Source organism: Engystomops pustulosus, chromosome 8 (assembly GCF_040894005.1).
Source record: "Engystomops pustulosus chromosome 8, aEngPut4.maternal, whole genome shotgun sequence".
Lineage (NCBI taxonomy): Eukaryota > Metazoa > Chordata > Amphibia > Anura > Leptodactylidae > Engystomops > Engystomops pustulosus.
This window is the reverse complement of record NC_092418.1, coordinates 98,444,734-98,460,316: the sequence shown is the minus strand read 5'-3', so window position 1 is coordinate 98,460,316 and position 15,583 is coordinate 98,444,734. Positions and strand designations below refer to the sequence as shown.

The following is a 15,583-nucleotide window of genomic DNA, read 5'->3' as shown; positions in this document are numbered from 1 at the left end:
ATTCCATAAGGAACAGACTCCCAACTGTAGACAGCACTGTTTCGACCTGGTTGGGTCTCCTCAGTACAGTGTAGGGAACTGATTTGGCTATGTGAGAGGCTATTGACTAGGATCAGACAGTAGGTGTTCTCCTTAAGGAGACAATGCCAATTAAGGCCACCTTAAAGGCATGTGGAGACTTAAAGCCATGAATGCTCCACCAGGGAATTCTGGGAAAAATGCAAATAAGTTTTCCAAGGTGTTACATAGAAAACAATACCTCCTTTTGCTACCTTGAAAGGCACCTTGGAAAACTTATTTGCATTTTTCCCAGAATTCCCTGGTGGAGCATTCATGGCTTTAAGTCTCCACATGCCTTTAAGGTGGCCTTAATTGGCATTGTCTCCTTAAGGAGAACACCTACTGTCTGATCCTAGTCAATAGCCTCTCACATAGCCAAATCAGTTCCCTACACTGTACTGAGGAGACCCAACCAGGTCGAAACAGTGCTGTCTACAGTTGGGAGTCTGTTCCTTATGGAATAGATATACTGGTTTGGCTTAATCCCACATCATGTTTATAGACTTCTTGTAGGTCATACTTGATGTTAAGGGGGCTGCCTTTCAAGGTAGCAAAAGGAGGTATTGTTTTCTATGTAACACCTTGGAAAACTTATTTGCATTTTTCCCAGAATTCCCTGGTGGAGCATTCATGGCTTTAAGTCTCCACATGCCTTTAAGGTGGCCTTAATTGGCATTGTCTCCTTAAGGAGAACACCTACTGTCTGCTGCTGTCTCTGACAGTCGGACTCCTCAGGAGGGAGGGCACTTTTCTTCCCGTGTCCTTCTTCATTCCATTCCCCTCACACACGGCGCCATCTAGCGGCCGCCGGGTGTAACTGCAGGGAGGCGGTGCTGAGAAAGCCCTGATCACACAGCGCGGCAGGGACAGAGCTACCGGAGGACTGTGCGGGATCCCCGGGTCTGTGCATTGCGCTGCCGGGGACTGGGAGCTCCACGAGGCGGACACTGAGCCAGGATCCAGGGGGGGCAGAGGTCATCCCCATTACTAGGTGTAGGAAGAAGTGTACAAGGAGTCTGGAGGTAGCAGAGGGCTGTGAGTACAGGGACACACATGAAGTGTCTGGGAAGTTTGCAGGGAAGTTGCATAGAAGAATTTACAGTGTAGTTTATTGCAGGTAGTGACCCAGAGGTGACATCACACCCCTTATGTGTGTGCTGTGGACCCCTTATTAGCATCACCCCAACAAGCCTCTCCTCATCTTCATAGACATTGCTATAGGATTTCTCATTACTGGGTGTGAGTCCTCCCCAGTGCCTAGGAGCAGTATATGACTATAGAATTTATTGGGGTGTCTGACCGTCTTCTGTGGACCTACAACCAGCATCACCCCAAAAATCACCATTCAAGAGCTGGAAAGGAGAGCCATGCCCCGGCTGAACTCCGTCTGCACCTCTCTTACCTCCTCCCTGTGACCCTCCCTGCTCCAGTCATCCGTATCCGGCTTCTTAAGTCTCCAGCCCCAGGTAAGACGTTGTGTGTAACCGCCATGTCCCAGGCAGGTGCCTTGTCCGGGCACATTCCTGCGGATCCTCAGGTTGTAACAGTATCTGTCCGCATGGGGGGCCAGGAGCTGTGGTTACTCTGTATGGGGGTTACTATGGGTGACCAGATTTAGTGATACATTGTTTCTGTTACTTATTTACAGATTGTTTGACGTATTCTTACGTTTTAGGGAATGCTGGGAGTTGTAGTCTTATAGTTTTGGATGGGGTGGCTTCTTCACCCATTACTGGGGACAGAACCCCTGTTCTCATGATCGATGGGGTCCAAGCAGTTGGATTGTCACCCATTATCCTGGGGGTATAACGCCTTTAAATAATTATTTTAGCCAGAGGCATCACCTGTACACTGCATAGGTGATAAATGCTAAATTCCTCGGGGGTTCCTAGTGCTGGGACTCCCACAAATTGCCAGAATTCCTGCTGACGAGCTTGTTCTCTACTCACTAGCTGGTCCCTAGTGCTGGCACTTGGTGGGGTCCCCCAGCCCTGCCGTCCATGGATGGCTTATAAATGCTTTAGGAGTTCCCCTTACATCTAGGAGCGTTGCAGTACCAGATACAGACCATAGAGAGGCGCTATTTTTTGGGGGGGGAAAGTAACAAATTCGTAATTGGTAATAATATCTGAAACAAGGACATGTATAGACTGATACTAAGGGATAGTAAAGTTGAAGAAAGTATCAAATTTAGCAAAACCAAGTATGAAACAATCTGTATCAATGTTTAGATTTTTGGTCTACTTTTCAGTGATTAGATACTGCATGTGGGGAGTGATTTTGGTTGTATCCGGATTTCAGATATGGATAATTATTCCTAATGACATTTTGTTTCTGACTTTTTACACCTCATTCCTTAACCCTTTCACCGCTAATCCCTGCCATCACTCTATGCCTGACCTCCGGGCACAAGGGGTTAATCACTAGTCACAGGTTAATTGCTGTGAGAGGTGAGTAATTCTTGCCTGTAGGTAGGGATCTCTGTAGTAAGTGTGACATTTCAGTCTTTTATCCCCGGCTGTGGATTCCTGACATTCCTCCCCGGTGATGATGATGATTAGTGGCCAGTTAATATTTTTGAAGATATAATTGCCCTGTTTAAGCGCTTAAAGGGAACCGCACGGTTTATGCATCGAATGGAAGTTGATTAATGGCTGAACTGTGCAATTGTTGGATTATAACCTGGAGGTTTCGGATTACGTTGCGCTGACCTAACTGCTGGCGACTTGTTGCTGTATCACACGTGAGTGACGCCGCACCTAGGGAAAGCTCAAACTCATCCGGTCTAATATTTCATTTTAAATTTGTTTTGCTTGATACATTTTTTCTTGTATTTTGTTTATATGAAGCAGCAACATATTGTGAGTTATTTACAGTATTGCATATATACAGACAATAATAAATAATACTTTCCTATGTGTAATACCGCAGGGGTCAAATAGCAATGCAATGATAAAATAAGAGAGATTTCTCTCACACTGAAATTAAAAGTCTTGTACCAAGTGTTAATGTTATTCCCTAAAAATCCTGAAAATAGGGGGGGGGTCACATTCTCAGGATCACTTGGGATCTCTGCAGTCGGACTCCCTGTAAGCATAGTGGCAGGTTGAGCGTGTGGCCTGTCGATTCATTCAGTAACACTGGCAACTAGAGATGAGCGGGCCCGATGTACCTGGCTGGCAAATTAAAGCCCCCTAACAACTAGCCATGGCTATGATTGGGTGTCCCCCTGTCAGGGGCGTCAATTTGCTGGACAGGCGGTCGAACAGTTAATCTGGCAATACGTCCGGCTTGCGCGGCCGAACACTGAATGGGAACGTTGGGTCCACTCATCTATACTGGCAACGCATTATTGAATTGAGGCCGTGTTCACATGATGCGTTGCATTTCTTGTGACATTTTTGGCGCATTCCAAAGGCTTCAACCATGATCACACGCTGAGGTTACAGTACGTTTTTGCAAATGCAATGGAAACGCAATGTAACCTCAGCATATGATCATGGTTGAAGCCTTTGAAATGTGTCAAAAATATAACAAAAAACGCAACGCATCGTGTGAACGCGCCCTGAACATCAGGACATGCTCTTGACCTGCCATTCTACCCATAATTGAAAACAAGAGCCATATTCTTGCTATAAGTGGAGTTCCCAACAATTGGACCCCCACCAATCAGATTGTCCTGTGGATAGCAGACACCAGTAATAATAATAATCTTTATTTATATGGCACAATCAAATTCTGTAGCGCTTGGTAATACTTTTTACAATTTCTTAAATCGACGTTCGTCACATCTCAGATAAAGCAAAGGCGTTGTTCCATATAGTCTGAGCAGAATCTGAGCGGATTCTGCTAGAAATAGGTGGCATGTTGGCCGCAATCCTTTCAGAATTTGTTGCAGATTTGGTGGAAAATCCTTGTCAAATTCAGCATTATTGAAATGTATCTGTTTTAAAAGTTTGATAAGTTTTAAAAGGCTGATATTACAGGATTGAAAGTATGCGGAATTTATAGAAGTTTCACATCCGTGAATGAGCCGATGCTCGTTGCTTTTTACGCCCATCAGATTTCCATTTGTTTATCATGGATCTTCCTAAACTATAGTCTGTAAGTGATCTGTGAAAAACGGTCCAAACTATTATATGCTCTTATTTTAAACAGATTAGTCGCACGGTCCATTAAAATAACGGCAATGGGCAATGATCCATTAAAAAGTATTTTGTTGTCCCTTCGAAGAAACCGACGGCATCCGACTGCCTTTCACTGTAGTGAACATTCAAGAAATTTGTGCCAAAATCCCTCTCCCCTTGAAGGCATTGGGTGTTACTCCATGAACATGCCCTATATTCTTAGCGGTCATAAACTGTGTTGGAAAGCGATGGCAAATTTTCATGTCACCATCTAGCCCTAGCCTCAAGGCGCCATTGACTTGCTCATAGAACAAGTACAAATTATGTACATAATTATTTGTTAGATGCGCCTGAAGATGTCATTATGTCTGACACGTCCTCTTTGATGTCTTTCAAACAATTTCATTGTCATACTAGGGTTGGCAGCAAGCAGCTGATAACAGAGAACAGCAGCTTGATGTCTACAACGAGACCCGAGGTGCTGGAATGTTGCACCTCGTCGCTCTTGTCATGTTGTGCCACTTCTCTGACATGTGTTCCGTAGGCAAACGTTTACAAATGGCACCTTCTGAGCGCCAGGTATTTCCGCTTTTCTCAGTCAGTATGTACTCAATAAACTCGCCGCACTCAAACCTCCCACACTGGCAGGATGCATAGAATATTAAATGTGTATTTGGGCGGCCAGAGGTCATTAGGCATCTGCTCCCAGGGGGAAGTAACGTCGTTGGCAGATTCCGGAGCTGGCAGCCATTCACTAGTCCCTTTCCTTCATAGGAGGTCATTTACATGCTCAGCCGTGCCAAGCTATTCCCAAAAATCCCCTTGGTTTGGATGAAAATTGGCGCAGAGTTATTAGAACTGTCAAAATCAAAAACTGTTTTGTTGCCCATAGGAACCGATCACAGCACAGCGTTCATCTTTCAAAGGCGCTGTAGGAAATGAAAGTTTGGCTGTGATGTGTTGCTATGCTTGACATAGACAGTTTAATAAATCCTTATTAGTGTTTTAGAATTTATTTAGCAGAAATACAATAGGCCCCAGTGACATGTCACACAGTCTTGTCATTGAGTTGGCTGTGGGCACTGTAACAGGTTGTCCCATGGTCTATGTTTTAGAAAGTTCTTGCACAAATTTTGCAGAGGTGTTAAAGGAAGGTAAAGGAAGGTAAAAATATAAGTTAGGGTACATTCACACAGCGGTATGCCCACCGTGCGGGCATACCACCGTGTGCTGGAGAGGAGGAGGAGGCAGCCCCTCCTCCCTCCATAGAGAATAGCGGCGCACGGCCGCACACACGCCAAAAGATAGAGCATGCTCTATCTTTTTGCGGTGTGCGGGCCGGATCGGTGCCACACATGTGTGGCACTGCATCTGCGCCGCGCCACTATTGCCGTCTATGGGGACGTACATGCGGCCACAAATTTGCGGCCGCATGTACGTCCCCGCAGACGGCCATGTGAATGTGCCCTTAGGTTTTGATTCTGCAGGGGAGAGTCACTCCAGACGCACCTATCTTTGGTTCATATTAAAAAAAAAAAAAAAAGAATCTCAGCTTTCAGATCACATCAGACTTGTGGTCCTATCGCTACAGAAACGGAGACATAGAGACTTAAAAAAAAAGTTCTCACTTTTATTTAACCACTTGTAACTCCACTTCTGTAGCTCGGAAAGCCACAATCCTGATGTGCTCTGAAACAGTGATTTTCAACCCTTTTTGAGCCGCGGCACACTTTTTATACTTAGAAAATCCTGGGGCACACCACCAACCAAAATAGCACAAAATGACACTAAATCAGTCATATTATACATATAGTTAATAATATAGATTCTAGATTATTTTACTCACTCAGTGTGAAACCTGGGCCTGTTTCGATAAACACAAAAGGGATATCCTGGCAGTATTGGTGGAAAGACACACACGAAGCTCTTCCTCAACAGTTCTCAGTTTCTCCCTGTTTATGTATATGGTGCTGATTATTATGTGGCTCATATACTGCAAAATAAAGGGGTACAATAAGAAGTACTATGGCCATGAGGCCAGAGTACAAGTGCCAGCTCATATACTCAGCATGGGCTGGTACTTGTAGTATCCAGCCTCATGACTATAGTATTTCTCATGTTACATTTCTCATTGTTATATGCAGTATACTGCTGGAGTACTAAAAGTACCAGCTCATATGCTGAGTATTCTGCCAACAGTTCATATACTCAGGCAAAAGCTCATCTAGTCAGCATTATTGGTGGGCATTACCTTGGCGGTGGGCAAATGTGAGAGTCTCTCTGCTCTCAGGATGATGCGCCGGCCTCGGTGACGTCATTTTGTCGCGCAAGTTTCAAAGCTTGTGCATGTGTTATTGTACACGTCTCCTACATTGTAAGAAGCCGTGACTGCGCATCGCTGCGCATTGCCAGGAAACAAAACACAGGGGGCACCATAGTTTGGGGAACTTTCGCCGCGGCACACCTGACCATGTGTCACGGCACACTGGTTGAAAATCACTGCTCTAAAAGATGAGATTCTTATCTTTACGATACCAGCACGTTTCTAGGTACTATAGGAGCAAAGATAAGGACGTTTCATACCATACGTGAAGGCGCTTCAGTTTAGTTGGGTTTTTCTTTAAAGGTGTTTTCTGCCTGGGGACATTAGGGAGACCCTAAGTGCATTAGATTAGTCACCATTACTGTTGGATTTTGGCAGCGATCAGCCAGGAACATGTGGTATATGTTTGCAGTGTATGTAGTTGGGTAGTTGCTCCAAATTCACCCCTCTGTGTCCCAACCCTGAGTTCCACTGATAAGGGAGCCCTATTATGAAGGGTGCTCTTTGTAAAGGTCAATGGTGCGTCTCTCTTAACCATAAAGCAGTGCCTTGTTGATGTCCACTTCTTGCTCTTGATCCATTTACAATCAAAGGCTCCAGTAACAGACGTCACATCCTCCGGTCACTGCAAAAATATTTTGTGCATCCGTGCTCGCTATCTGCTCGGCCCTTTAGACGTGTTCCTGGAGGCCCGATGTAGTGGTGACACGCAGAATCGTCTGATATCACGCCGTGATGTTGAGTCATAGAACAATATTTCATTTTGACTAAAACTTTCCATGGGAACTCTGCCAGACCTGGGAGTGTATCTGCCTTATCAAGGTGTCAACGCATATTAAACCGATGTCCTGACGGGCAGAGGGAGCATGAGAAGTCGCATGAGGGGCTAAGGTGTCATTACCTGTCGTGTCTGTTTACTGAAAACATTGAGAGGAGGTCATTGTGTCCCTTTTATCTAAAATTTGTGTGAAGTCTTGCCCTGACAAGTTGTGGAGGTCGCTTACAAAAAGGAGCAAACATAACCCTTGTATCTTAAGTTCACCATTGAGGTATTTGGTGCCTCCTACCAGGTCTGACATTGTGACCCTGGGAGTTACCTTATTTTTCGACTATTGTTTTATGGTCTGGTGTTTTATGGTCACGGGCCGTATTATAGACCAAAAATCTGTTAAGTCTCCAATCCACATTGGATAAATTAGCTGTATCTGATCATTTTAGTGGGTGTGGGTGATGATCTGATGTATATTGGACCTCCCAACTCTTCGCCGATATCGGGGGGGGGGGGGGGATAAGAATTGGCAAGCAGGAATTAATCTTTACAATCCTTCTCTTCTTGAGAAGTCTGGTTTTGCCAAAAGACTTTGGTAGTGGCTCTTGCTCTTGGCTACACATACTCTTTTTTTGGTAATGTGTTTGCATTCTGATGGATCAAAGCTGTTGTGATTTTCAAAAACTGTCAGGACATAACTAGAAACCACTGAATTTTTTTTTTTTTTTTTTTCAATTAAAGTTTTTATTATAATGTTACAATGAAAATCCAGTGTAGTAAATTATGGTGTTTGGTCATGCAGGACTCAAAAGGAGTAGAAAGTAAGAGTTCTCATTATGGAGACTTTGCCAATTATGGCTGCCTTGTAGGCATTTGGAGACTTGTAGCCATTGATGCGCCACTAGGGGAAATTCATAAGTCTCCAAAAATCTACAAGGTGACCTTAATTGGCAAAGTCTCCATAAGGAGAGCTCTTACTTCCTGACCCTAGTCAATAGCCTCTCAGACCTGTTCCCTACACTGTACTGAAGAGATGCAACCTTGTTGAAACAGCACTGTCTACATTTGGTAATCTGTTCCGTCTGGAGTAGATATACTGGTTTGGCTTTAATCCCTCATCATGTCATTAGGCTTCTTGTGTGATGTTAAGAGGGCTGCCTTTTTAAGGTAGCAAAAAGAGCCATTGTTTTCCCTTTCCCATCCTGGAAAACGTATTTACGCATTTCCCAAGAGGAGTAATTAGTCATAACCAAATACTCAATGTTAATATTGAGTGAAAATGGTACAGGATCCTACAAAGGTGATAGTCCTATGGGAATCATTAAGTGATCCGGTGTGTAGTCAGAACCATTCATCTATTATTTTACCACACCGTAAAGTGAAGTTCAGAAGATTATCAAAGAAAACACTGGAATTTTTTTTTTTAAGCTGTTCACTTACATTGTCCTGTACTTATGCAACAAATTATCCTGTAACCTACATGGGATGTGTCAACCCATTCTTAGTTTCTGCTCCTTGCAGACTGTTTTCCTATTTGTCAGCATCATGTGTTTCCGATTTTGCACACCAAATTAAATAGAGTATAAAAGTTTTTGCTTTTGCTCTACTTTCCCTTGATATGAGTCACAGACACGGGCTCGGTGTTAGTCATACTCATGTCATGTTTTGGCTGGTGCCGTTAGATAAACTCTAGACATGGGAACCATCTGCAGAACACTTTATTGTCTACATTTTGTATCTGAATTGTCTGAGTGTATTCCCATAGACTAGAAGCAGTAGATTGACTATGTTCTTCTTCTCAAAGCTGTTTTGATGCATAATAAAAGACCTTGAACACCATCCAAAATACAGACCTTTATCATTTTTGTGTTCATGTTTCATTGACATTACTTTATAAGGGCCCATGGACATTCCCATATATTGTGACTGTGAGTTTGTGTGATTATGTTGGCTAGTACCATCTCTAGTGGTCCTTAAGGTAATTAAAGGGAAGTGGTCCTCTGCTTCTACACCAGTAAACAGTTATGGTAAATATCCTTTCTGATATCACCTTTTTAGAGTTAAAAATCCTATGTTCCTATTATAAATTCCCTCTAAAGTCATATCCACATGAGATAAAAAAAAGTCACTTTTTGGCTGAGTTGTTATGCAGAGAGGCTGGAGGGGAACATTAATTTAGATGCCCCTATCTTGGGCCCTAGGGCAGGTAGAACCATGGTTCTGGTGCTATTTTAAAGATTAAAAGATTCCGACATGTTTGTGGTCCTTTCTGCTGAAGAACTGGTCATGGAGGATGTTACTGTTAAAAACTGCAGATAAAATCCACAAACATTTCTTTACTAATAATTAATTCCTTTATTTATATGGCGCCAACAGATTACACAGAGCTTGCTAAATCGGTCCCTGTCCCCATGGGGCTCACAATCTAATCAACCTACCAGTATGTTTTGGAGTGTGGGAGGAAACCGGAGGACCCGCGGGAAACCCACGCAAATACGGAGAGAACATACAAACTCTTTGCTGATTCCGGTGGCTCTGGATTAAAGGATAGCTACCACCAGGATGAAGGATTGTAAACTAAGCACACGGACATACTGGTGTGTGTCCCCTCTGACAGGATCTGCTCTTCTTCAAGCTTCCTGTGCCATTGTCTTTAAGAAATAAAGGCTTTCAAAATTATGCAAATGTAGTCCGAAGCCCCTCATTTGCATAACGTTAATGCCTTTTTTGTAAAAAAACAGGGCATAAAAAGCTAAAAGAAGAGCAGATCCTACCACAGGGGACACACATCAGTATGTCAGTGTGCTGGGTTTACAAACTTTGATCCTGGTGCTAGATGTCCTCTAAACATTGTGCAGGTCTCTGCTGTCCTAAACTTTGTGTCTTAAAACACAAGAGTTGATTCGAGATGATTGCTCAATTACTGACTAGGGTAGGTTTGCAACTCCAAATAGATCTTGTTTCTCCAGACACTTCAGCCAGAACCCAGACAGTGCCTGTTCTGGAGTGTCGGAGCATTTGGTAGAGAGGAGTAATAGTGATAAGTGCTCACTCCCACTAAAACCACTGGTACTTGCACCGATCGCGGGTTTTAGCGGGGAGGGAAGGGGGTGGTTGTGAGCTGAACCCGAACTTCTTGCTCGGACCTGAACCGACAGTTTTCAGCATGGACCCAAACATTGAGGTTTAAGGTCCACTCATCACCAGTGAGTAACCTTGTGCTGTTCTCCTTTAAGAGAAACTCCATTCATTATTGACTCCACAATTGGCGGCAATGGAAATATTTCCGTTTTTAAGGCTCTCTCTCCTTTGGACATCTTTTTATGTTTGTGGAGGCCTAGCGGTTTCTCTACAGCCAACGTTGGAGTGCTCTTCTGTGCTGTAACAGTCGATGGTTTCCATTTTTCTTGTGCCCCTTTTGTTGAGGAGCCTCTGAAGGATGTTCTTCACGGCTCTCTTCTATACAGGTACCTGCAGAGTTTACATCTTCTCGGAAAGATTCTTAGAATGATTCAGGTAAAATGACTTGGATGAAGACCGTCACGTTGTAGACAGAAGTTCTGATATATGGAGGGCAAGTATCTAAATCTTAACGATCAGGTCTGTCGGTGAGATCATTCAGGTCTCCTCATCGGCTTCTGATGATCACTTCTGGTGACGATGTCTGTCTGCTACGTATTGAGTCATTGGAGACTTTCGGGTGTAGGGTAGGCAGCTCTGCGGTAGACCTCTGTGATGTGCAGCTCTGCAGTAACGTGTACCAACAAGATCACAGCTTTGTCACAGTTGGTTTTCAACGAACCAATAATAATAAGGTCTGTTCCCATAAAAAACCCCTCCAGCGGTCGGTGTGTGAATTATGTTTATGTTCTCGCTACTAAAATATTCATGAACTAACTGGTGGCAGTACAATGTATCACTTCTTTCTTCGTCTGCAACGTTTAACACGCAAACATGTCATTTTAAGGAAATCCGTTAGAAGGTGTCGCCCTTTTGCCTGTTTTTTTGTGACTTTGATGGGTAAATAAATGTTCTCCGAGGTTTTCACTTCCCTTTTTATACATGGAACTGAGAGGGAACTTCTCCTTACACGGGCAAAGCCTTGTACCCAAGGCAGAAGTTCAAGGACAACAACCATCAAAATCCATCGTGATAAACCAGGGGCACCGTGACTGTGCTAATCTTCTTATTTGTGTTATCCATGGCCTCCTTCCTTCTAAAAATCAATGTTTACAATTATGCTAATGAGGCTGAAGGGCTCTTGGGGCGTTACTAGAGTCCCTCGAAGCTGTAGCTTCACAGACTATTACACAGACTTTTATGCTCATTAGCATAATTGTAAAAGATGATTTAGGAAGGAAGGAGGTTTTGCCACACAGCATTGAAGGACCTTTGCTGTAATCATTTGGCTCACTTTTTTTATTTGTGAGTATTTTTTTTTGATGGGATTCCCCCTCAAAGGGCCACTTAGAAGTCACATTTGCCTCTGTGGTGTGTATGCCCTTGACCACAGCTAAACTACATCCTAGGTGAAATGGGTGGTGACGTGGGACGCCATATTGGAATTCCGTATAGCCACATCCTAATTCCAGTTATGATAAAGGAAAATCATCGGAGCTGTAGAAAAGTCCAGATTAACAATAATAAGCCTAAATTATGTGTTTTGGATGTAATAAATGCTACAAACACAATAACTGTCATTTAATCATAATCTCTGAACAATCAAGTTCATTTTTGAGACTCGATCTTCTGTAAATAAAAACCCAGACAAGTATTTCCTTTAAATAAATTCCTGTGAATGTCTGAAGGATATGACACCAGTATGTGTGACCTGCAGCGGATTACAATGCCAGGGATAAATACATCGCAGACCATTTTAGTCCTAAGTGGATTAAATAAAGCCGCCTCCTCACCTCCCGGGATAGACTTTGTTTTCTCGTTCTAAATCCAATTTGCCCACCCAAGTGACACGCAGAAGCTCACAGTAAATACCCAGCGATGGTCACTTTGCTGCATGTGATGTCTGACTATGAATCTGAGGACATTCTTAAAGGGGTGGGGGGCAGTCTAAAAATATTGTTAATGTATCCATGGAATAGGTTCTCAATATCGGATTGGTGGGGGTACAACACCCAGCACCCCCAACTGTTCTCAGTAGTGGATAATAGAAGCGGAAGCAGACAGCGCCGTTCTCTGTGTAGTGGCTGAACAGAGTCACTGCGGCTAGGCACTTATTTAAATTAATTGGAGCTGATATGCAGTTAACGGCTCTGACCACTACACAGAGATGGAGCTGTCTGCTTCCTGTTTTGCTTCCTGCTTCCTGTTTTGTTTTGTTTTTTGTTTATTTTTAGAACTGGGGTGTCTTGTTCCTTTGTTAGTTCTCCTTTAAAATATATAAATAAGCTGATAATTGGGTGTAATACTTCCTCTTATCAATGGGGTAAGTCCCGACATTGTGGCTGACCCTGAATTGGTTAGGCAATGTTGGACTCTGAATAAACCCAATTGACAATTAACGTTTCCAGGAGGGATAACTGAGGGACATTACAGAATAGAGATCTAAGATAAAGTACATCATGTACTGTGAATAGGAATTCATCGCTAAGTTATGTACTGCATAGTCCATGTTTGTTTCTGGATTTTAGGAGCTCAGGGAAGCGAGCAGTGCATGCTGGGAGTCCTGTGGGTGGCCACCTCCTGTAAATATTGTGGAGGCATAAGTCATTTCAAAGGAGTTTCTGAATAATTGAAACCCTTCATAATAGAGACGCTTGTTGCGTATTCGGTGAAAGTGTGTCTAAAGTAACTGGATTTCCCTGGAAAATCGTGCGATCCGTGATACTGCACCCCGTGCGGAGCTGCGCCGGTCGCTGTATTGTGGACTGCACTTACTGGAGATGAATTCAGAGGGTGAGGAAAAAGGGCGAAAAGTTGAAAGTTTTGATAATTACAAGGTGTCGTTTGTGTTCTGCTAATTACAAGTTAACTTTTGGTTTGATACTTGGCTTCTGAGCATCGCTTTGATGATGTGCTGAGGCTCCGATGTAACCACTTTACAGGGAAACTTCTTGTGTTTAAAGGGATTTTCTGGAAGTTAAAAAACAAGGCTGTTTTCTACCAAAAACAGCGCCACACTTGACCATGGTCTGTGCCGGTATTGCAACTCAGCTCCATTCATCTCTATGCAATTGAGTTGCAATACCAGCACAATCCATGGTCAAATGTGGTCAACCTCCAGACAACTACTTTCAGGGAGTAAAAGCCCTCCCAAATCAATGATTTTGGAGTCTAGGAAGTTTCAATAGGAGCAGAATAATAAATTGTGGCCACCAACTGATGAAGAAGGGCTTATTGATGTTGAAGTCATCCCGTAAGTGCACCAAAGGTGTGCCACAATATGCCTGCAGAGGGTGGCTTAAAGGGTGGCGTTGGTTGATATTACAAGAGGAGCACTTGGCATCTGTCTTTATTCAAATTAAGCCCGCCTCTGTTGCACTTGCAGTTGATTTGCATATCTCTACAAGTGCAACCTTTTGTGAAAGCCTATTGAGCATGTTCAGTTCAACATGCCCAATCCTTCTTTCATTTCGGCATCAAGATGATAAGACTCTCCTGTCTTGACTTTGTGTGTGTGAGCACCTATAAGGGACACTTTTCTGGGTGCTGTGGTTGATGCATGAAAGGTGCACCCAGTCACGCCTGTCACGTGTATGAAGCGTGTTTAGCACATGACCGGTGGTCTGGGTTAACTTACATAGTTTCTTGTATCTCTTCTAAGTTCACTTGTTTATCTGTAGCTCGGTAAATTTCTGTTCCACTGTCTACGTTTACTTCCACAGGGTTTGCCGACAGATTGACAGAGAACATATTTGTTGGCTAAATCCAATTTTTACTGAAAGACTGATTTTAGCCAATGGGATGATCAGATCCAAAAGTCCTGTATGTGAACCCTGTTCAGGTCAGTAGAGAGATCTGTGCTGCCGATGTGTTCAGCTTGCAGTGAATTCTTTCAGACTTGATACAATTGTTGTAATGTTTGTAATTGGGTGTAGAATACAAGAATGGACAGCAAGCGGAGATTTTGAACTGATAACTTGATACACCTGGAATAACCAAGTAATCGCCCTTCCAGCAAACAGTTTGATAATGTAGTGAGGCCTCTTTCTTAGTCCATCAACTACGGGAACAGTGGTCCCGTGCCTCTCACTCACCAGTAGTAATACGGGCAGTTTGGGCGGTAGCCTGGGGGCCAAAACATTCTAAGGGGCCCATAACACCCTCCTAATATTATACTCAGCCATAAAATCCTTGTACATCTGTGCCTGCTCACAATACACATGTACACAAGAGCTATTTCAGGACCTTTGAAGGTCCTCCAAAGGTCCTGAAACTGCAGATTGATACAGGCAAATTGGAAGCATCCTCCATTTCTTTTAAGTTTGATTCTAGTACCATATGTAGGAGATGATTCCAGACTTGTAGGGTTATAATATTCATACAGCTCAGGGCACATGGCAGTCATAATCCGCCCCTGCCGGTCACCCCCACAGTTTGTTTGCCCATGAGAGGAGTATCCATCACCATGGCACTGCAAAGTTGCAAATCCAGATCTGTTCTTCCTATGGCTCCTACTTGTCTTAATTTAGTTAATTACGGAAGATCCCTGTACCTTGTCTAAACAAAGGCCTGTTTAATGAGGAGCCAACAGGTGTGCCCGAAAGAACCACCAATGAACAATATATAAATGTCAGATTAATACACACATCCTTGTTGTTGTGCCAGGGTGATGAAAAGGTCCAAAAAATCAGACCCCGGGGGATAATTAGATTGATCTTCACTGTTTACCTGCATTTTTTTACATACCCATGAGATCAACCCGGGAAAGGTACTCGGTGCCAAGAAAGCAAATCCTCTTCTGTACACAATGATGTCATTGTATTCCTGTCCAACGATGATGTCATTGTATCTGCGCTCTAAGCATTGACATGTGTTGTCACTTACAAGTTGGTGCTATCATCTAAGTAAATATGTATTCCGAAAAATAATTGTTTTGGTTAAATTTATGACCTGTTATTGCATAGTTTATTAAGTATTCTTATAGAAGGTGAATATAACCACAATTTGGTAAGTTTCCAAATCTTTTTGTTAGTCTTTGAACATAGACCCCCTCTGTTAATTTACATTTATTGTGATTGCCATGAGGATACAGCAGAAAGAGGAAAGAGGGAGGGGGAAGTGACAGGGTTAGGGGGACGCTGAGTACAGTGTAACAGGCAGTGAAGCCAAAGCACGGAAGGGCTC

The 15,583-nt window shown here is 43.3% G+C and overlaps 1 protein-coding gene across 3 annotated transcripts in view; it reads left to right on the top strand.

The window, feature by feature from the left end:
* The first annotated feature begins 826 nt into the window (after positions 1-826).
* The window catches only part of TANC1 (tetratricopeptide repeat, ankyrin repeat and coiled-coil containing 1), a 138,879-nt gene continuing 124,122 nt past the window's right edge, over positions 827-15,583 (top strand). For 2 of the 3 annotated variants that reach the window (XM_072121949.1, XM_072121947.1), the window contains exon 1: positions 828-1,526. The gene's annotated coding sequence lies outside the window, so the exon portion shown is untranslated. Of the gene's footprint in view, positions 1,527-15,583 lie in introns of all 3 variants that reach the window. The other variant, XM_072121948.1, reaches the window with a different exon arrangement.